Below are 23,151 nucleotides of genomic sequence, written 5' to 3'. Positions count from 1 at the left end.
AAACAAATGATGGACGGAATGCTGACAATGCAGACATTCTCCCCCAGTCAAGAGATCTGGGTTAAATCCATCGTTCTTTTGCCCACTACACCACCCCAGTTTAGACATGGCCATATGCAAATCAGTCTTGACCCTGTGCCTCATGGGAACAGTCCAGCCCGAACTGCCAAGCCATGTCCTCCCTGGACCGGAATCAAGCATCCTAGGACCGGTTTCTGGCTATCAGCCATCATCAGCCAGGATAGCTTGACTCCAGTGGCGTAGTGAGCATGGGTCCCACATCTGGGAATACCCATCCCACTTAGGGCGAAAAGCGTTACAACAAACAAATGATGGACGGAATGCTGACAATGCAGACATTCTCCCCCAGTCAAGAGATCTGGGTTAAATCCATCGTTCTTTTGCCCACTACACCACCCCAGTTTAGACATGGCCATATGCAAATCAGTCTTGACCCTGTGCCTCATGGGAACAGTCCAGCCCGAACTGCCAAGCCATGTCTTCCCTGGACCGGAATCAAGCATCCTAGGACCGGTTTCTGGCTATCAGCCGTCATCAGCCAGGATAGCTTGACTCCAGTGGCGTAGTGAGCACGGGTCCCACGTCTGGGAATACCCATCCCACTTAGGGCGAAAAGCGTTACAACAACCAAATGATGGACGGAATGCTGACAATGCAGACATTCTCCCCCAGTCAAGAGATCTGGGTTAAATCCATCCTTCTTTTGCCCACTACACCACCCCAGTTTAGACATGGCCATATGCAAATCAGTCTTGACCCTGTGCCTCATGGGAACAGTCCAGACCGAACTGCCAAGCCATGTCTTCCCTGGACCGGAATCAAGCATCCTAGGACCGGTTTCTGGCTATCAGCCGTCATCAGCCAGGATAGCTTGACTCCAGTGGCGTAGTGAGCACGGGTCCCACGTCTGGGAATACCCATCCCACTTAGGGCGAAAAGCGTTACAACAAACAAATGATGGACGGAATGCTGCCAATGCAGACATTCTCCCCCAGTCAAGAGATCCGGGTTAAATCCATCGTTCTTTTGCCCACTACACCACCCCAGTTTAGACATGGCCATATGCAAATCAGTCTTGACCCTGTGCCTCATGGGAACAGTCCAGCCCGAACTGCCAAGCCATGTCTTCCCTGGACCGGAATCAAGCATCCTAGGACCGGTTTCTGGCTATCAGCCATCATCAGCCAGGATAGCTTGACTCCAGTGGCATAGTGAGCACGGGTCCCACGTCTGGGAATACCCATCCCACTTAGGGCGAAAAGCGTTACAACAAACAAATGATGGACGGAATGCTGACAATGCAGACATTCTCCCCCAGTCAAGAGATCTGGGTTAAATCCATCATTCTTTTGCCCACTACACCACCCCAGTTTAGACATGGCCATATGCAAATCAGTCTTGACCCTGTGTCTCATGGGAACAGTCCAGCCCAAACTGCCAAGCCATGTCTTCCCTGGACCAGAATCAAGCATCCTAGGACCGGTTTCTGGCTATCAGCCGTCATCAGCCAGGATAGCTTGACTCCAGTGGCGTAGTGAGCACGGGTCCGACGTCTGGGAATACCCATCCCACTTAGGGCAAAAAGCGTTACAACAAACAAACGATGGAAGGAATGCTGACAATGCAGACATTCTCCCCCAGTCAAGAGATCTGGGTTAAATCCATCGTTCTTTTGCCCACTACACCACCCCAGTTTAGACATGACCATATGCAAATCAGTCTTGACCCTGTGCCTCATGGGAACAGTCCAGCCCGAACTGCCAAGCCATGTCTTCCCTGGACCAGAATCAAGCATCCTAGGACCGGTTTCTGGCTATCAGCCGTCATCAGCCAGGATAGCTTAACTCCAGTGGCGTAGTGAGCACGGGTCCCATGTCTGGGAATACCCATCCCACTTAGGGCGAAAAGTGTTACAACAAACAAATGATGGACGGAATGCTGACAATGCAGACATTCTCCCCCAGTCAAGAGATCTGGGTTAAATCCATCGTTCTTTTGCCCACTACACCACCCCAGTTTAGACATGGCCATATGCAAATCAGTCTTGACCCTGTGCCTCATGGGAACAGTCCAGCCCGAACTGCCAAGCCATGTCTTCCCTGGACCGGAATCAAGCATCCTAGGACCGGTTTCTGGCTATCAGCCATCATCAGCCAGGATAGCTTGACTCCAGTGGCGTAGTGAGCACGGGTCCCACGTCTGGGAATACCCATCCCACTTAGGGCGAAAAGCGTTACAACAAACAAATGATGGACTGAATGCTGACAATGCAGACATTCTCCCCCAGTCAAGAGATCTGGGTTAAATCCATCGTTCTTTTGCCCACTACACCACCCCAGTTTAGACATGGCCATATGCAAATCAGTCTTGACCCAGTGCCTCATGGGAACAGTCCAGCCCGAACTGCCAAGCCATGTCCTCCCTGGACCGGAATCAAGCATCCTAGGACCGGTTTCTGGCTATCAGCCGTCATCAGCCAGGATAGCTTGACTCCAGTGGCGTAGTGAGCATGGGTCCCACATCTGGGAATACCCATCCCACTTAGGGCGAAAAGCGTTACAACAAACAAATGATGGACGGAATGCTGACAATGCAGACATTCTCCCCCAGTCAAGAGATCTGGGTTAAATCCATCGTTCTTTTGCCCACTACACCACCCCAGTTTAGACATGGCCATATGCAAATCAGTCTTGACCCTGTGCCTCATGGGAACAGTCCAGACCGAACTGCCAAGCCATGTCTTCCCTGGACCGGAATCAAGCATCCTAGGACCGGTTTCTGGCTATCAGCCATCATCAGCCAGGATAGCTTGACTCCAGTGGCATAGTGAGCACGGGTCCCACGTCTGGGAATACCCATCCCACTTAGGGCGAAAAGCGTTACAACAAACAAATGATGGACGGAATGCTGACAATGCAGACATTCTCCCCCAGTCAAGAGATCTGGGTTAAATCCATCGTTCTTTTGCCCACTACACCACCCCAGTTTAGACATGGCCATATGCAAATCAGTCTTGACCCTGTGCCTCATGGGAACAGTCCAGCCCAAACTGCCAAGCCATGTCTTCCCTGGACCAGAATCAAGCATCCTAGGACCGGTTTCTGGCTATCAGCCGTCATCAGCCAGGATAGCTTGACTCCAGTGGCGTAGTGAGCACGGGTCCGACGTCTGGGAATACCCATCCCACTTAGGGCAAAAAGCGTTACAACAAACAAACGATGGACGGAATGCTGACAATGCAGACATTCTCCCCCAGTCAAGAGATCTGGGTTAAATCCATCGTTCTTTTGCCCACTACACCACCCCAGTTTAGACATGGCCATATGCAAATCAGTCTTGACCCTGTGCCTCATGGGAACAGTCCAGCCCGAACTGCCAAGCCATGTCTTCCCTGGACCAGAATCAAGCATCCTAGGACCGGTTTCTGGCTATCAGCCGTCATCAGCCAGGATAGCTTGACTCCAGTGGCGTAGTGAGCACGGGTCCCATGTCTGGGAATACCCATCCCACTTAGGGCGAAAAGCGTTACAACAAACAAATGATGGACGGAATGCTGACAATGCAGACATTCTCCCCCAGTCAAGAGATCTGGGTTAAATCCATCGTTCTTTTGCCCACTACACCACCCCAGTTTAGACATGGCCATATGCAAATCAGTCTTGACCCTGTGCCTCATGGGAACAGTCCAGCCCGAACTGCCAAGCCATGTCTTCCCTGGACCGGAATCAAGCATCCTAGGACCGGTTTCTGGCTATCAGCCGTCATCAGCCAGGATAGCTTGACTCCAGTGGTGTAGTGAGCACGGGTCCCACGTCTGGGAATACCCATCCCACTTAGGGCGAAAAGCGTTACAACAAACAAATGATGGACGGAATGCTGACAATGCAGACATTCTCCCCCAGTCAAGAGATCTGGGTTAAATCCATCGTTCTTTTGCCCACTACACCACCCCAGTGGGCAAAAGAACGATGGATTTAACCCAGATCTCTTGACTGGGGGAGAATGTCTGCATTGTCAGCATTCCGTCCATCATTTGTTTGTTGTAACGCTTTTCGCCCTGAGTGGGATGGGTATTCCCAGACGTGGGACCCGTGCTCACTATGCCACTGGAGTCAAGCTATCCTGGCTGATGACGGCTGATAGCCAGAAACCGGTCCTAGGATGCTTGATTCCGGTCCAGGGAAGACATGGCTTGGCAGTTCGGGGTGGACTGTTCCCATGAGGCACAGGGTCAAAACTGATTTGCATATGGCCATGTCTGAACTGGGGTGGCGTAGTGGGCAAAAGAACGATGGATTTAACCCAGGTCTCTTGACTGTGGGAGAATGTCTGCATTGTCAGCATTCCGTCCATCATTTGTTTGTTGTAACGCTTTTCGCCCTAAGTGGGATTGGTATTCCCAGACGTGGGACCCGTGCTCACTACACCACTGGAGTCAAGCTATCCTGGCTGATGACGGCTGATAGCCAAAAACCGGTCCTAGGATGCTTGATTCCGGTCCAGGGAAGACATGGGTTGGCAGTTCGGGCTGGACTGTTCCCATGAGGCACAGGGTCAAGACTGATTTGCATATGGCCATGTCTGAACTGGGGTGGCGTAGTGGGCAAAAGAACGATGGATTTAACCGAGATCTCTTGACTGGGGGAGAATGTCTGCATTGTCAGCATTCCGTCCATCATTTGTTTGTTGTAACGCTTTTCGCCCTAAGTGGGACGGGTATTCCCAGACGTGGGACCCGTGGTCACTACGCCACTGGAGTCAAGCTATCCTGGCTGATGACGCCTGATAGCCAGAAACCGGTCCTAGGATGCTTGATTCCGGTCCAGGGAAGACATGGCTTGGCAGTTCGGGCTGGACTGTTCCCATGAGACACAGGGTCAAGACTGATTTGCATATGGCTTGTCTGAACTGGGGTGGCGTAGTGGGCAAAAGAACGATGGATTTAACCCAGATCTCTTGACTGGGGGAGAATGTCTGCATTGTCAGCATTCCGTCCATCATTTGTTTGTTGTAATGCAAATACAGAAACACACTGAAGCTTGACCTTTTGATTAACTACTGTAGGACCCCACCCACGTACTTACAGTGCTGCTGTCTGTTTACTTTACCTCTCCTAATTTGTAATAGAGAAGGAGTAAGTCAGATTAAAACTTAAAAATGCATAATACAAAACCTTATTGAACAAGGAGGGAGAAACAATTGAAGAAATATGAATAAGAATGTTTAAAAGTAGAGAGGTAAAAATAAAAAGAGCCACTAAGATGAGAAGAGCAGCAATCCCAAAAAATATTATATAGAGAGTGTGATTGATAAAGTGGTTGCTCTGAACCGCAAACTATTTATTTTGATACTAAACAGAATGAATGTGGTAAAAAAACAATGGTTCGGGTGTGGCCAAAAGGTCCAATAATAAAGTGATCCTAAGGAGAGCACTTATGGTTAGAGAGTAGAAGATTAATTATTTTCAAGGAGCAAAAAAAATAATAATGTACATAGGGACATAAGTCAGTTCATGTGAAATATTTATTTCCACAACAATAGAATTCAGGTGCTCACACAATAAGTGAAAGAGGCGTGACATGCAGAGTGATGGTGAAGTTTAAAATAACGGCATCGCATTGACAACAATAGTGTAAAACTCCTCAAGCAACTTTATAGAATAGGAAGAGTTTTGTTGTAAAGGTTCAACGGTGTTTCGATCTCAACTGTTCGAGATCATCATCAGGACATCTAACGGGTGAGCAAGCTGAATCTAAAATGAGGAAAAACGGGCAATTAAATAAGCTATAGTTTGATCCCTACATGTAGTATAATTAATACAATCAGAGGCTCCTTTTCATACAAAACATAATGACATATATAAATATATATTACTCCTGAATTATTCTGTATAACATGTCTAGGGGTCAAGGTAGGTGTGGAAATACATGAATTAAGGCAAATACAGAAGTGAAAGACATGATTTAAAAGCAATTTGGAAGCGAAAGTCAACGTTGTAAATTACAAGTGGTGAAAGTATTTAAACGGTGAAAAAGAGAAGATAAATAGCAGCGATTCAGAAGCAAAAGACCAGTAATGGTGAAAATGCTGCATGTGAATACGCAAGCATAGGTGGGAGTACAAGGAATAATTTGCGCTAGTAGGAAGGTAGAGTTGAGAGCGCAGATGAAGCTGGGTAGCAACCCGCTAAATGAGAGAAGGGGGAAGAGGGAGAACGCTCAGAGTAAACTTACTGATGCAATTATTCCTAGCGCAAGGAAGAGCAATTGAGGGCTTCAGAAAACAGCTAAGGGTAGACGAGTTCACCCAGATTAATTTGCTGAAGGTACGAGCGTGAGAATATCACGTGCTGTAAAGGAGTTAGAGCAGTAATTAGAAACTGGTGTGCATCCGTGAAGGGCGCTTGCAAGGAAAGTGGTGAAAGGAAACACGTACTGTGTAAACTTGAAAGGCAGTGTCAGCTGTATAACACACAGGAAGCAGACCTCATGCCTATTTTCAATCTGTCAAAACACCAACTGGCTTCCACAGATATCGCCCTACTGAGCAGAGGTCTTTCATATGTAATAACGGAAAAACCCAACTGGTTCACAATACAACCTGAGATCTTCCAGTTTTTCAGAAAAGTTAGACTGAATGCCTTTTTTCATAACAAAGATACTCCTCCCAAAACTGATGCGACAGGACTACGTCCCAAATCTACTTTCAATCCGCCCAGTGGATCCATGCCCCCTGAAGTCATTACTTTTGAACACCTTGTACTAAAAGACCTACATAAAATACAACAAGAATACAGGTTTACCCCTTTCAATGTGAGCCTAGATGAAAAAAACAGTCTCAAGAGACTCAAAGAAATGGATGATATTGTTAAAAAACCTTGTGACAAAGGAGGAGGTATAGTCTTACAGGACAAAACCTCATATGACAACGAGATCCATAGACAGCTTAGCAACACCTCACACTACAAACCCTGGCACGCAACCCTTTGAGAGAAATCAGCGACCTGATTCTTAATGTGACCAAAAAGGGTTTATATGAAGGCTACGTTAGCAAGAATGAATTCTTGTTCCTCAATAATAAAACCCCACGGACACCAGTACTGTACACCCTTCCCAATATACACAAACATCTAGAGGTACCACCAGGTAGGCCTATTCTATCCGGCTGTGGCTCAATTCTAGAGCCCCTTGGTAGATACATTGACTACTTCATAAATGGTATGGTACACGACACCACCACATATGTAAAGGATACCACTCACTTCATCAATTTGATAGAATCACAACCCTTTAATCCTCAATCAGAACTCTTGGATACTCTTGACATTGAAACGTTATACACATCCCTCAAGATAGAGGCATAGAAGTCATCAAAAAGCATCTCAACCTCCGTCCCTCCCCACATCAGGTGCCTACAGACTTCATCACATCACTCCTGGAAATAGCATTGACTAAAAACTACTTCCTTTTCCAAGAGAAATATTACAGATAATGCAAAGGTACATCTATGGGGGTAGTTTTTGCCCCCAATGTTGCCATTCTGTTTGTAGACGACATTGAGACTAATATCATCCTCAATATAATGAACCCATTCCTTCAAAACATTTGTGTATGGCGCAGATACATAGACGATGTGTTCATGATCTGGGGCGGCACTAACTCTGAACTTGAAGCCTTTTGCTCCTGGCTCAACAATGCACAACCTGACCTTAAATTCACCTACAGCTCTGACAATACCAATATTGACTACTTGGATGTCACCATCAAAAATCACAATGGCGAACTTTATACCACCCTGTTCAGAAAGCCTACTGAAAGAAATACCCTCCTCCAATACAGAAGTGCACATCCCAGGGCACTGAGAGATGGACTACCGTATGGCCAGTTCCTCAGAATCAGAAGAAACTGTAATTTCAAAGAAGATTTCTTCTTAGAAGCCAACACACTATGCAAGAAGCTCACTGACAGAGGCTATCCCAAACGCCTAGTAAAACGTTCCATGAAACGGGCCTGGTACTCACACCGTGAACACCTGCTTCAGCCCAAAGTCAAAACACCATTATCCAGAATTACATGTGTGACCACATTTTGTCCTGTGAGTAACAAACTGACGAAAATGATCAAAAAACATTGGACAGTCCTAGCGCCACTAAATCTCGCAACAGGCACCCCACTTATTTCATTCAAAAGAGGTCTCAACATAAAAGACCATTTGGTTAGGGACTACAAACCTACAAAAAGAGATCAGACTATACACCTCTACCTCAATCTTCCTCCACTGCAAGGGCACTACAAATGTAACAACTGCATGGCATGCGAGTCCACTACTAACACCAAAGTATTTGAATTTGAGAACTCTAAGTATACTTTACAGTCTTTTTCAAATTGCAATTCACAAAATGTAATCTACTGTATTGAGTGTCCATGCAAACTGAGGTACATCGGCCAAACCACACAAAAGATCAAGGCAAGAATCGCACAACACAGGAGCAGAATCCGATGTAAGATCACGACGGCGCCCCTCGTGGAACACTTTATATCAAAAGGACACTCTGAAACAGACATCACTTGGCAGGTCATTGAAACCCTTCACTCCAATGTTAGGGGAGGAAACCAACAACAGATCCCTCAACCGATTGGAATGCAAATGGATTTTTAATTGCCGCACTATTGAACATGGTCTCAACTCGATTGATGAATGGAATGCCATACTATAAACATTTGACTATTCATATCTGCACATTTTGACCTCAGCCACCTGATACCACTATGTAGTTCTTGCTTAGTGTTTTCCTAACAGATGTATACACACTTCCTTATGTTTGAACCTCTTGCTACCCATTGGTTCATGTGCTACCCATTGGTTCATGTCTAGTTTATATGTTGCCACAGTAATTGAATATCAGTGAGTACATTGCTAGACTATATGCCTTAACTGATTTTGTGGTTGGTTTTTAATTCATATAGCAACTACCTCAGTAGGTACAACACATTAGGTTGCTTAAGAATTAATTCTGCTATCATGTGCCTGAAACAGTTGTTGCACACACATTGATTTATTTTTTCCTATGACTTTCTTCTCATTTCTTACTCTGCTGAGTTAGTACTTTTCCCTCGTTCCCTTACTTGATTCCTACTATCAGCCATTTCCCTTCAACATGCTCCCTTGCACACAACCGTTCACAGGTGTGTGCTAATTAGCTCCGCCCTGCTGCTGGTTTCACAGATGACACAGCCCTTAAGTACTTCCTGGCTCACTCTGTCTCCCTCTCTCACTAAACGTGAACAGCCCAAGCAGCATGACGCGCTGAGCTCCTCTCCCAAAACTTTCCAAATATGAACTGGGAGTGACTTTAACTGTAAGTACTATGACTGCGCATACACTTTTACCATCATTTAAACTTTACCTTGGAGTTTCTGACCCCCCCACCCTCCTTTTGCCCTTAACAGAAACTTATTGGAGGCAAATCATTAAGCGCAATTTATACAGATGACCCTGCCTTTCAAGTTTACACAGTAAGTGTTTCCTTTCACCACTTTCCTTGCAAGCGCCCTTCACGGATGCACACCAGTTTCTAATTATTGCTCTAACTCCTTTGCAGCACGTGATATTCTCACGGTCGTACCTTCAGCGAATTAATCTGGGTGAACTCGTCTACCCTCAGCTGTTTTCTGAAGCCCTCAATTTCTCTTCCTTGCGCTACGAATAATTGCATCAGTAAGTCTACTCTGAGTGTTCTCCCTCTCCCCCTTCTCTCATTTAGCGGGTTGCAACCCAGCTTCATCTGCGCTCTCAACTCTACCTTCCTACTAGCACAAATTATTCCTTGTACTCCCACCTATGCTTGCATATTCTCATGCAGCATTTTCACCATTACTGGTCTTTTGCTTCTGAATCGCTACAATTTATCTTCTCTTTACCACCGTTTAAATACTTTCACCACTTGTAATTTACATCTTTGACTTTCGCTTCCGAATTGCCTTTAAATCATGTCTTTCGCTTCTGTATTTGCCTTAATTCATGTATTTCCACACCTACCTTGACCCCTAGACATGTTATACAGAATAATTCAGGAGTAATATATATTTATATATGTCATTATATTTTTTATAAAAAGGAGCCTCTGATTGTATTAATTATACTACATGTAGGGATCAAACTATAGCTTATTTAATTGCCCGTTTTTCCTCATTTTAGGTTCAGCTTGCTCACCTGTTATATGTCCTGATGATGATCTTGAACAGTTGAGATTGAAACGCCGTTGATCCTTTACAACAAAACTCTTCCTATTCTATAAAGTTGCTTGAGGAGTTTTACACTATTGTTGTCAATGCGATGCCTTTATTTTAAACTTCACCATCACTCTGCACGTCACGCCTCTTTCACTTATTGTGTGAGCACCTGAATTCTATTGTTGTGGAAATAAATGTTTCACATGAACTGACTTATGTCCCTATGTACATTATTAATTTTGTTGCTCCTTTCAAATAATTAATCTTCAACTCTCTAACCATAAGTGCTCTCCTTAGGATCACTTTATTATTGGACCTTTTGTCCACACCCGAACCATTGTTTTTTTACCGCATATTTCACTCCAGGTTCACGTTTTGGGGTACCCTTGTTTTTCTTAAAACTAAACAGAATAAAGACACTGGATAAAAAAATGTTTTCCATGAAGAAAAAAAGGTTATTAATAAAAGTAACTTTTGAAAGATTTTTTCGAAAGAAAATGGAAGCGTACATCTAGTACTAAGTCTTTCCGTAATGAAGAAAGCTACTTACAAGAGAATGAATTAGTGTATGCTGTTGAAACAACTTACTGATGTTATGAAGTTAAAGACAGTAGTCAATGTAAGAGATAGGTGAAGAGATACAAGAATGGCGAAGGCATGCTCCTGTGTATAAATGGGAGTGCAGTAGTATTTATAGTATTTACCAAGGATCAATACAGTAGGACCGGCCATGTACTTGCAGTGCCACTGTCTATTTACTTTACCTCTCCAAATTCGGGACAAATGAGTACTAGTATCATCGTCATGTTGAGCTTAACTGCATGTTGCAAAATTTAGGAATACCAGCTTGGTTTCAAACCCTGAGTTATATAGAAAATCCTTGAGATCACTTACATTACGTTCTGAGAGAAGCAAACTCCAACACTGAAGCTATCATCCACTGATCTTCAGAAAGGAATTAAAGGTAGAGTTGTGCATTTAACTTTAGATGTTAAATGCAAAATTCAAAGTGTGGGTGTAGAGAGAGACTTGGAAGAACCGCTTGTTATTCAAGTGCATGGTGTGCCCATGAAAAACAAAATAATCTGGCAGGAAATATTGGATGTAAATAAGGTGACGAAAGCTGCATTCTATCTTAAAGACAATTAGGTGTCCTATAAAGATGTAGATGTTGTCTAACATGGAAGTTGCATAGAAGAAGATATGTTGCCTTCAAGTGGACAGTTTGAAAAAGTGGATAGAAGTGGATCTGAAGCAATGTATGAGCATTACAGGATACATCCACTACATTTAAAAGAGCTTATGGGGGATGTCATTAAACTATATCAGATGAACAAAGCTAAAAGAACTCCAATTAGTGTCTGGATAAAGGTTAGCAGATCAATGTTTTCCTCAGCTATTTTTAACTGGAGTAGGCAGACGGTATGACAACCACACCGTGTAAATACCTGGCGCAGAGTACAGGTTAACGCAATTATATTCTGAAGGCCCTAGATTTCATATTCCATATGCATTCCATCTGTTGTTTGAAAAAAGTTGCTTCTTCTCCGTTCTTTTTGAAAAAAAGCATAAAAACTGTTAGAAATACCTTCTGCATTGGACACAGTAGTGGTGCTCCCACAATTTCTGACAGTCTAACAGCTATTTGTCCTTCAAATGCACCTCCTTGACACACCAACCAGGAAGACCCCTTTTCTCCTCTTAGCCTCAGCTTTTCCCTACTCTGAACCCAGCTGGGCCAGCTGCAGCCTAAGGTTCCACGCAGCCTATCTGTCATTGAGGTCCTCAGGGTAATGAGTATGGGAGGAGAAAAGTAATTTCTGCACTCTATCCAATAGAGAAGTCTCTCTCTGGGGGAAAGTCTCTCTCCTCTTGAGGCTTTGCCCACTCATTTCTGCACTCTTCTCCCACCTTCTGAAACCCATTTACCTTTTGGGACCCTGATTCTGAGATCAAATGCAATCAAGGTTCTCTCTTTTCAAAAGTGCTGAATTAGTCATTTTCGAACTCTTCTTGTGGTGTATGTTGCATTCTGCAGATGTTTTCCCAGGCTCTAAGGGTGAACAAGTACTCAAACTTAGACGTACACATGAATAAATGAGTGTTTGAATAGTTTTATGGGTGTGTGAGTGAGTGTGGCAGTCACTGTTGACTGTATGAGTGCTGGGCACATAACTGCTTTTGTGAGAGTGTAACTGGGTCTGAAAGTGCCTACATAACTGGGTGAGTGTGTGCAAATTATATACTAATAAATTACATACTATAAGCAAAGACCCACCTCTAATTTCAAACATATTCATTCATACTAGCATAATAAAATGAATATTTCTGCTTTCCTGCTCACTGTATTTTTAGATAATATTCTCATCTAAGCACCCTTCTATTTCCCTTATATTATATTGTCTAGAAGCTAAACATTTTATTTACACACACTCACTATTTTCCCCTTAATATATTTGTATATACTACAACCTAATTAACATACTTCTAAAAGCTGTTTACTGTTCTCTCAGTTTTATTTCTAAGTCAGGTAACATCTGTTTTCATTCCAAATCTCCAGTCACTACTCCTGCAAACCACATCCTCTCTCTGTAGAAAAGCAGCTAAAATGGCTACCCCTTACCATCTGCTCTTACTTTTGCTGATCTAGTTAACAAATCATAGGCTTTCTTTCATCTTTCTTGTTTTATAACACTTCTAAATGGTTATTATTTATTTAACCCTTTCCATGTTTCCTGCGAAGAAACCTAATTTGGTTGAGTTTTTTCATGACTCCGCAGATCCACCACGATGCTCAGCAGGGGCCCTGTGTAACTTTGCGGTGAGATTCACGGATTTACATGGGGCAATGCTGAGTACTGTGACAGCTCGTCGGAGGATGCGAGTGACCCAAAAAAAAGTTCTGGTTTATTTCCCATTAAACATGCTTTCACCTCATTTGTAACATACACAAGGGATCAGGAACGCTCTCACTTGACCCTTTCAATTAGTGTAAAAGGAGCTTTTCAGCACTGGTGACTATTTCTAAAGATTTAAAATGGCAGGCGCATATTTTCTGTGAAGGTGTGGCTTTCTACCAAATTTGTTGTAATTACTTCCAGCAGTTCAGTCTGTAGTTAATTCAAAATCCCTATGGAAAATTGCATTTAGATATCGCATTTTGAGAGCCTACTCTTTTTCTCAGCCCCCGCTTAACGGATCACCCTGAAACTTCCCATGCACAACTAGACAAAGGGGGGCACTTTTTTTGGAACATTTTATAAATATTCGTCAAAGGCGCTAAAGTTCTGTGCAAGTCAAAAACGCTTTGCCTATACTCCTTGCAGGAACCTCTTGTTTTCTGCAAATCATATACTTGAATCCTGGCAAAAGCAACTCAGTCTTTCATCATTCTAAGTTTGGCAAACTAAGAAGCATTACACTGAGTAATTGTCACTTTTGTTATTAACAGTCTTTAGAATTGGCAGAAGTGATTACAAAAACATATACATTATTATTAATATTGTAAATTCAGTGGTTAATGGAGCTGCTGAATATAGAGCAAAGATATTTAGCATGGGTCCAGATGGAACAGGCTCTCTAGAATTTTCAGAATAATAACATTATGTGTAAAACAATCTATCCTCATTCATTGTTTGTAAATGTATCCAATGTGACAATGCCCCAAATCAAGGATTCGGCCTTCTGAACTGACCTACTTTGGATGACATTATTATACAGCATCTGTGATTCATAAAATCATCACTATATTGAATCAGAGATTCATGCAGTTGGGGGGATAGAAATTTTGGGCTTCTCTCTTCAGTCCCCTGGCGGAAGCCTACTTACGGGGATGCTCTGCTATAGGCCACCGGGCGCGATTACCCAATTCCATCTTCTCGCAGAAACCATCACCAATCTAAAACTTGCCCACACCAACATGGTCATTTTAGGTGATTTTAATCTTAGCGAGGACGGGGGCCTTAGCAGTCAACTGAGAGACCTTCTATTTACTTGCTCCACCTTGAATCTCCATCAACTGGTGTGTAGCCCTACCCATCAGAAGGGCCGTATTCTGGATTTGGTCTTCTCCAGTCTAGATATAATGAAAGTGATCAATATAACACCTTTGAATTGGACTGATCACTTTCTTATTCGCCTGAGTCTGGAGTTGCCGCACCAGAAGAACATGCCCAGACAGCAGGGCTTTTGTAGGATGGATAGAGAATGGGCCAAATTGGCTAAGGTTGACTCTTTGATCACCTCTTTCGATGTCAATCTTTTCCATCCCAATAAGTCTGTGGAGGATAACTATAAGTTATTCACAGATCACATAAATAAGGTTTTAGATCATTGTATCCCTATAAAGCCACTAAAGAAGGCAAGGAAGCGCCCAGCGCCCTGGTACAATGAGAAGCTGCGCCTTCTCAGACTCTCTCGTAGACAGGCAGAGAGGAAATGGAGGAGAAGCTCCTCTGAGGTAGATAAAAAAGATCTAAGACCGGTACAACTACAATATACAACTCTTATCCTGAGATCTAAGGCAGATTTCTATGCCAATTCCATCACACAGGCGTCTAATGGGTCTAAAGCTCTCTTTAAGATCGTCCGAGACCTTACTAACCCAGACTGTATGAGCAATAGAGTCGCCCCCTCGCAAACTCTATGCAATAAAATCGCCTCCTTTTTCCAGGAGAAGATCTTTAATATTGTAAATAATTTACAGGTTAACATCCACCAGCATGGCTCTGAGGAAGCAACCAGCCCGGCCAACGGAGATCTTAAAACGATCGCCTTTTTAGACAGCTTTCAACTCTTCTCTCAGGAAACTTTTGATAACCTGACAGAAAGTGTGTCGTCGGGCTCACCTCTAGATCCTCTACCCCACAAGATCTGGAAGCTGTACGGACATCCCACCTTCCCTTGGCTAAGGATGATCTGTAATCAATCTTTAACAGATGGATCTGTTCCAGACTGCTGGAAACTAGCAGTGGTAACTCCACTGATAAAGAAGCCGAATCTGGACCCTTTGGTGCCATCTAACTTCAGGCCTATTTCTCTCCTACCTTATCCGGTGAAATTATTGGAGAAATCCGTAAGCAAGATCTTATCTCAGTTTCTGGAAGAGAACCTTCTGTTGGATAGGGACCAGTTCGGTTTCCGTCCTGGCCACGGAACCGAAACAGCTTTAACCACCATGCTGGACCATCTTCGAATGCGGGCTGACAAAGGGAATGCCATGATTCTGGTGCTCCTTGATATGTCAGCAGCATTTGACATGGTTAGCCACCCTGTCCTGCTGGAGAGGCTGAGGCAGATAGGTGTAAAGGGTAGAGCGCTGCAATGGCTTCAATCCTATCTAGAAGACAGGCAGCAGGTAGTTACCTTGGCACCGTTCTCTTCTAGCAGGTCTCCAGTTGCGTATGGGGTGCCGCAGGGATCCGCAATTAGTCCCATCCTTTTTAACATCTACCTGCGGCCCTTATTCCCGTTATTAAAATCTTTCGGAGTCAGCTTGGTGAACTATGCTGACAATACGCAGCTGGCCTTCTCTATTGAGGGGGAAGACGCTCTATCTATGGATCGTTTCCATCAATGCATGAACCAGACTAAGGACTGGCTGAGAAAGAACTCGCTCCAGTTTAATAGCGGTAAAACAGAGGTGGTCTTCTGCTCACCATTTAGGATCCCTAAACATCTCCCCTCCGAATTCTGTCTTACACCGGAGGAAGGACCCCTCATACCAGTTAGGAAGGTCCGTAATCTTGGGGTGATCATTGACGACGACCTTCAGATGGTATCCCAGGCAAGCAAGAGTGCTAATGTCTGCTTTGCCTTGCTGCGGCTGCTTCGTAGTATCCTACCTCTGCTCCCTAGGGAGTCGCGAGCTACAGTGGTGCGCAGCACGGTATTAAGCAGACTCGATTACTGCAACTCCCTTTATTTGGGGGCTCCGCAGTATATTCTTCAAGGATTGCAGAGGATACAGTCGGCCGCAGCTAAATTGGTACTTGATAGGCATCGCTGCGCCTCGTCCACCAGAGCACTAAAGGATCTACACTGGCTTCCTGTAAGGGAAAAGGTCCTTTTCAAGTCCATGTGCATTCCCTTTCGAGCAGTGCATGGACTAGGCCCAGCCCCCTTACAGGATAAGTTCGCTCACTACCTGCCAAGTAGGCAATTGCGCTCCTCTACAGCTGGTCTACTGGTGGTTCCGAGGTACAAGCGTGTTAGGGTGGGTGGAAGAGCCTTCAGCACAGTAGCCTCCGGCATGTGGAACAAGCTTCCGGTGAACTTGCGGCAGTGCAATTCCCTTCTTGAATTTCGTAAGGGACTCAAGACCTGGTTATATCCCAAAGCTTAAACCAGGCAAGCTTTCATGACTCCTTTTGTTATCTCTGTTGTCGTTCCTCAGTCTAAGCGCCAGGATGCCCGTAGGGCGATAGTCGCGCTATATAAGTTTCTCATCAATCAATCAATCATGACATTATTATACAGCATCTGTGATTCATAAAATCATCAATATATTGAATCAGAGAGAAAATCAAAATGTAAATGAACAGTAGAAGACAAGGTGAGAACAAATCGCCCATGTCACAAGGGCCATCACCTCATGGTAGGATGGTACTTGGACACATACAGAAGAGCGCTTAATGTTTTCTATATTGGTGGCCATTTTTGGCACTGCAGAAAATCAATCTCACTGTTTAGCCTCATTTTTTTCTCAAACATACTTATCATGACCTTAATATTTAAGTAGAGTAAAACATAACATTTACAACCTTATAAATGTAAGAGATTAACAAGTTCACATCAATGTTAAGAGCTATGAAGCAGCAGATACAACCACTGAACAAGCTGATAAGATGAATCAGCAAGCTAAAAGCTCACTGCTGGTATCACTCTTTGTCTCCTAGTGACAAGCACAACCCTGACTTCCATAAGACATTTTGGTATTTGCTATTATAAAAACTATTTAACAGATTTACAGTAAAGTTGGCATGCCATTATAATTTTATTTGTATAAAAAGTAGAGATATTTTGGTCACAAAACTTGTGAGCATGAAAGTTGTGAATCATATTACATTTTATGAGAAATGTGGTTGGTAAGGAAAGAGTTTTTTTCTGCCATCTAGAAATTTGCAAATTCAGCCAAACTCATGAAATCTGTGTTGTTAAAAATAGAGAAAGGGCAGGCATGCTGGCTGGTTCTAGGAGAAAAAGGGGGGTCCATAGTATCCAAGAAACATGAAAAAAATGCTGAAAAGTGCAGAAAACTATCAAATTCGAATAAAATCGAGAATACACAGCTGCCATTTAATCTTTGGAAATGATGCCATTTTTCCAAAGCCCACAGCTTGCAACTTTTATAAAGACAATCCCAGAAGTAACTTCACATACAAGGAATCACCAAAAGCTATGTGGATTGACAGATGTTGGGAGTAAATAATGAAAGTTAATCATTTGATGAAATCAAGAAAAGACCTGATTACAAGTTTGGCAGATGGGATACTCAATATGTACATGTAGGTAATGTGTACTGGCCACTGTGTTTACATATAGGAATGCACTCCAACAATCCAACAACCTACACACACCATTGACTATACATGTACACCCATCATAAAAGCCTGCCTAACTATCCGGCGACAACAAGGTGGCTGATTACGAGTCTGGATGATGGGATCCCGTCTGCAACATTACAAGTTTCAAAGGATATAATGGAATTTTAATATGGCGGACTGGATATCTGTCACGTTTGTGATGGAGTAACCAAGACTGCCAAATCCGAAACCAGGCGCTTAGTCATCTTTACAGAGAACCAATTCAGGAAAAATCTCAAAACCAACTGGCACATGCATCAAGCAAAAATCTCCTCGCTAAAATACCGAATCGCTAAAATCTCCTGTTACCGAGTGGCAAACAACCAATTCCAATGCATCACACCAATAGCGAAAAAATAATGAATCGCTAAAATAATCCCCGTTAAAATAAAGATTCGCTAAAATAATCCCCGTTAAATTAAAGAATCGCAAATTAAAGAATCGGTAATACCGAAAACACAAATAGCGCCTGGCATTAGCGTTTAGCAAATAAAGAATCGCTAAAGAATGCATCAAAAATCGCAAATACCGAAAATCTTCAAAATCGGTATTTAGCATGAGCAGAATAAGGGGAATCAGAACCAGGAGGTAAAGTTGCAGACACACAAAAAAAAAAAAAAGCCCAAGTGTACCACAGATATAGTCAATCCGAAATCCTTAAAAAATGGGCCTGGAGACCCCGTTTCCTTTTACAAAATGACATCCCTCTACGTGCTTGCAAGGAGGATGAGAATAAATGCAGCAGCACAGCGCAGGAGGAGGATCCAGGAGAGGGTATTCAGAGTGCGCATTACATTGCTGGGCTAAAATGAGGATGAAGTATATGACAAGTACCGTCTCAATCGTGCCATGATAATGCTCCTAATTGCTGACCTGGAACCACTACTGCAGCACCAGACACGTAGGACCAATGCCATTCCTGTGCACGTCCAGGTCCTATGTAGCCTGCACCTACTGGCGTCTGGAAGTTTCCAGGGGGTCATAGCGGTAGCGGGAGGCGTATCACAAAGCGCACTTTCACGCTTCTTCCGTAAATTCATTGATGCCATGCTGACAATGATACATACCCACATCAGCTTCCCCACAACCCCACAGCAGATGGACCACACCAAACAGGAATTCTACCAGGTGGCCCAATTCCCCCATGTCATAGGATGCATTGACTGCACGCATGTCCCCATCTGTCCCCCCTCAGCCAATGAGTACATCTTCCGTAACAGGAAGTCCTATCACTCCATCAACGTGCAGGTCATGTGCGATGCCAAGCACATCATCACGGCCATAGTGGCACAATTTCCAGGGAGCACACATGACTCATATATATTCAGTCACAGTGGCATCCACAGGCGTCTGCTCAATGGAGAATTTGGAGAGGGACTCCTGCTTGGTACGTACTCATACCTATTCATTACATCAGTATCACACATGTATCATCATTACTGCCTCTAAGCCTTTGCTTCCCCCCTGTAGGTGACAGTGCATACGCCCTGCGGGAATATATCCTCCCCCCCTACATCAACCCAGCAACACCACAGGAGCAACGCTACAACGCGGCACATATTACCACAAGAAATGTGATTGAGAGAACATTCGTGATCCTGAAGAGTCGCTTCCGGATCTTACATAAGACTGGTGGTGCTTTGCAATATAAACCAGACACCTGCTGCAGGATTGTAGCAGTATGTGCCATGCTGCACAACATTGCTACCAGAAGGGGGATACCCATAGAGGTGGACAGAAATTACAACTATCGGGATGACCAACCACCCGCACAACACCGACAGTCACACATGCCAAACACAGCTGAAGGTCAAAGGAGGCGGACATACATCACACAACATCATTTCAGAGCGAGGTAAGAATGAGCCATGACTATATATCTTGGAGTGCTACTGTTTACTTCACATGAGCACTTGCGAAAGTGATGTAACATTACTATACAAAATTACAGTGCTTCCACACATTGTGGCAAAAAACATAACCGTTGGCATCACAGGAGTGCTAAGGCAAAATTAAAGTGGCCCATGGTCACACCACCATGGTCAGAGATGCAGGACTGAATGTCTAGTGCCGCTTCCCACACACCCTCAGCCTCCTGTTGCGTGTCTCCTCTACCTCACCACGCTGTGTCTCTGTGGCTGTGGAGCAGCACGAACTGCGCCTCCTGGTGCAGGTCTCCAGCACTGACACGCTGCTCACACTGGATGCGGCCTCACTGCCCTCCTCCCCTCCCAAGTTGCTGCCACTGAATGTCCCTGACTGCAAGTGTTCCACTGCAGTGGTCACCTAGCCTAAGGCCTTCGCCACATCCCCACAGTAATGGCCGAGGTCCACCTGCAGTGACACGGAGCGGCGGGACAAAACTGCTGTGCTATGGCAGAGCTTTGTGATGGCCCTGGTCGATGCAGTGGTACGGAGCAACTTCTGCCTATACCTCCTGCGCTCGCTGTGTTGTCCTGCTCGGATGGCATGGGTGAGCTCCTGGAGGTTTTGACTTATGTCCCGATTGCCCTCAGCAACAACCGTGGTCATGTGCCGCACAGCGTCTGTCAGAGTGCACATGTGTTTGACGAGTTTTGAGATGTTGAGGTTCATTGTCCCCATGTGTCTCCCCTGCAGGCGCTGAACACGCAGCATCTGGGCCTCTACACCACCATAGATGTTCCTTGGCTGGTCGGCTCCTTCAGCAGTACTGCGCATGGACCTGCGCCGCTGTGTGACTCAGCCACGTGCTGGTTGTGGGGCTGGCGGTGTGACACGTGTCTGACTATGGGAACTTGTGGGTGCTGGACTCTGGTCTGTATCCATCACCTGCAGGGAGGGGACATGTGCCCTGCGTCTTGGTGGTATTGTCACTGGTGGTGGTGGTGGTATTGTCGCTGGTGGTGGTAGGGATTGACCTTCCTGCGGAGTCTCGCCATCGGTATTTGCCGGTGTCTCGGAGATGATGAGGCGCTCACTGTCATCAGATTCCCCAGGAGATGCATCTGTGTGTGAAACAGTGCATTGTTCGTTTATTTTGTGACTACATCTGTTTGTCATTCAGCATTTATTTCCTACAATAAATTCCATAATTTTACACTCGGTTGGGCCTGTACTGCTGATCTGATTTATTGTGCATTGGTGATCATACATGCACACTTGGCTAACATGATTACGAATACTAATGTGAGGGCATATGTGTTATGCGCTTCTCCCTGCACACTGTGATTGACCTGGGGGGATGGGGGTGGGTATACAATACGCAGCGTATAGGCGCAGGCATGCATCTTACCTTGTTCTGTGGTTGCTGCGCCGGAGGTGTCCATCTGGGTTACTCCAACGACTGCCTCTGGCTCAATGGTCCCCTCAACGAGCTCCTCCAGGGCAGTGTTGGCAGGTACTCTGGATGGCCCCCCTCCTGTGCCAGCTGCCTCCTTGACCCTTTCGCCAATGCGTTCCTTTGCCCTCTTCCTGAGGTCATACCACCTCTTCTTAAGGTCGTCGATGCTGCGGTGCGTCATTCCAACAGCATTCACCCTCTCCCTGATGCGAAGCCAAATCTTCCGCTTCTCAGCTTCGGGCACCTTGAGTGACAGCTTCCCAAACAGCTTGTCATGCTTGCTGCTCACCCCCTCGATCACAGGCTCAAGTTCCCTGTCGGAGAACTTTCTCTTCCTCTTCCTGGGCGTGTCTGAAGTGGCAGGTGCATCCTTGTCCATCCTGGATGAAGGTAGGGTGGATGGGTTCAGAGGGTGAAGTCTCTTGCCTCAGCTTGTATGCTCTGCCTCCTCCTTTGAGCTCCTCAGGGCAGTGAATGAGGGATGGGCTGGATGACTTCCTGGTTGTGATGTCATCAGCCCGCTTTTTGTGCGACCCGTTTTTTGCGAATTGGCTATTTCCGAACTCACTAATACCGAATTCGGTAATACCGATTTTGGTAATTGCTATTCTTTATTTTAAGGAATCGCTATTGAGTTTTCAGTAATTATTAGCGATTTTTAAGGAAACGCTAAATTATTCCTTATTAGCAAATCTTTTTCAGAATGTTGATGCATGTGCACCTGTGTCTTTTTATACATTTTTGAATTGCAAAAACAATTAAAAAAGGGTGCCACCCAAACACAAACATGTACCCACTCCAACAAGCTTACAAGTATACACCCATATAAAGACACATCGCACTCATTGATATGCATATACACATTCACACAAATATAGAAATGCATGCACAGCAACACAAAAAGCACCCACAGGCACACACACACACACAGATTCTGATTCAACTAATCATATTTGCACACACAGAGTTCATGTGCATGCATACAGAGGCATGCTCATTCACACACACAAACACATTCACCCACCTGTATGAAGGTAAATACACTTTCGCATATGGATACCAGGAAATAAGTTCACACCCACACACACACATATATGCACAGACCAATGCATGCATGCACACTAACCCACACACATTCTTAGAACACCCACTGATAAACACATGCATACCCAGTAACACACACTTACTCACAGACTCACATACCGCATCATAAAAATGGGTCAAAACACAGGTTTGGACTCTGACAGTTAGCAGCTGTACTTATGTTCTGTTTTCAGTAATGCAGTGGGTCTGACATTGAACTAAAAGTCATTGCAAGTTTTACTAGCTCTACACTGAAGCAGTTATTATTCAAACATTTCTAGGACACTCATTATTCATTATATTCTGTTATACAATCATACTGTTCTCACAAATCCATCAGATGATATTAATTTAATTTTTAGCATCCAATTTCAAATTCTTTGACATTTGTAGAACATTTTAAAATGTTCAACTTTATATTATGCTTCTTCATTCAAATACACTATATTAATCTGATAACATTATTTATTTTTCTAAGCTGTTGCGGACCCCGTGAGTAGTCTAAATGGTGCCCAGTGGTTCCCAGATTACAGGTTAGGAGCCACTGCCTTAGACATCCAAATCTAAATACTCTTCACTTAAGACAATATTCTACTCTTGAAAGATTGTAGAAAGCAGTGGGACAAACAGGAAATATAAAAAGCAAAACAAAAAACCTTGGCTAATATTGACAAAAGAGTTCAAGTTCAGTTTCAAAAACATATTTCTCATTTAATAAGAATACTACAGTATAATGGTAAGCAATCAGTTAATGTGTTGTTTGCATTTTGTTAGCACTCTCTGATGTGAAGAAACGCACCCTAGAACAGTTAAGACAAGCACTTTGTGATGCATTCAGTGTTTGGCATGAAGAACTGCACCAGAATGTACAGTAAAAATGTATCAAGGAACTAACAGACAAATCATGCAT

Source organism: Triturus cristatus, chromosome 5_2 (assembly GCF_964204655.1).
Source record: "Triturus cristatus chromosome 5_2, aTriCri1.1, whole genome shotgun sequence".
Lineage (NCBI taxonomy): Eukaryota > Metazoa > Chordata > Amphibia > Caudata > Salamandridae > Triturus > Triturus cristatus.
This window is presented reverse-complemented; position numbering follows the sequence as displayed.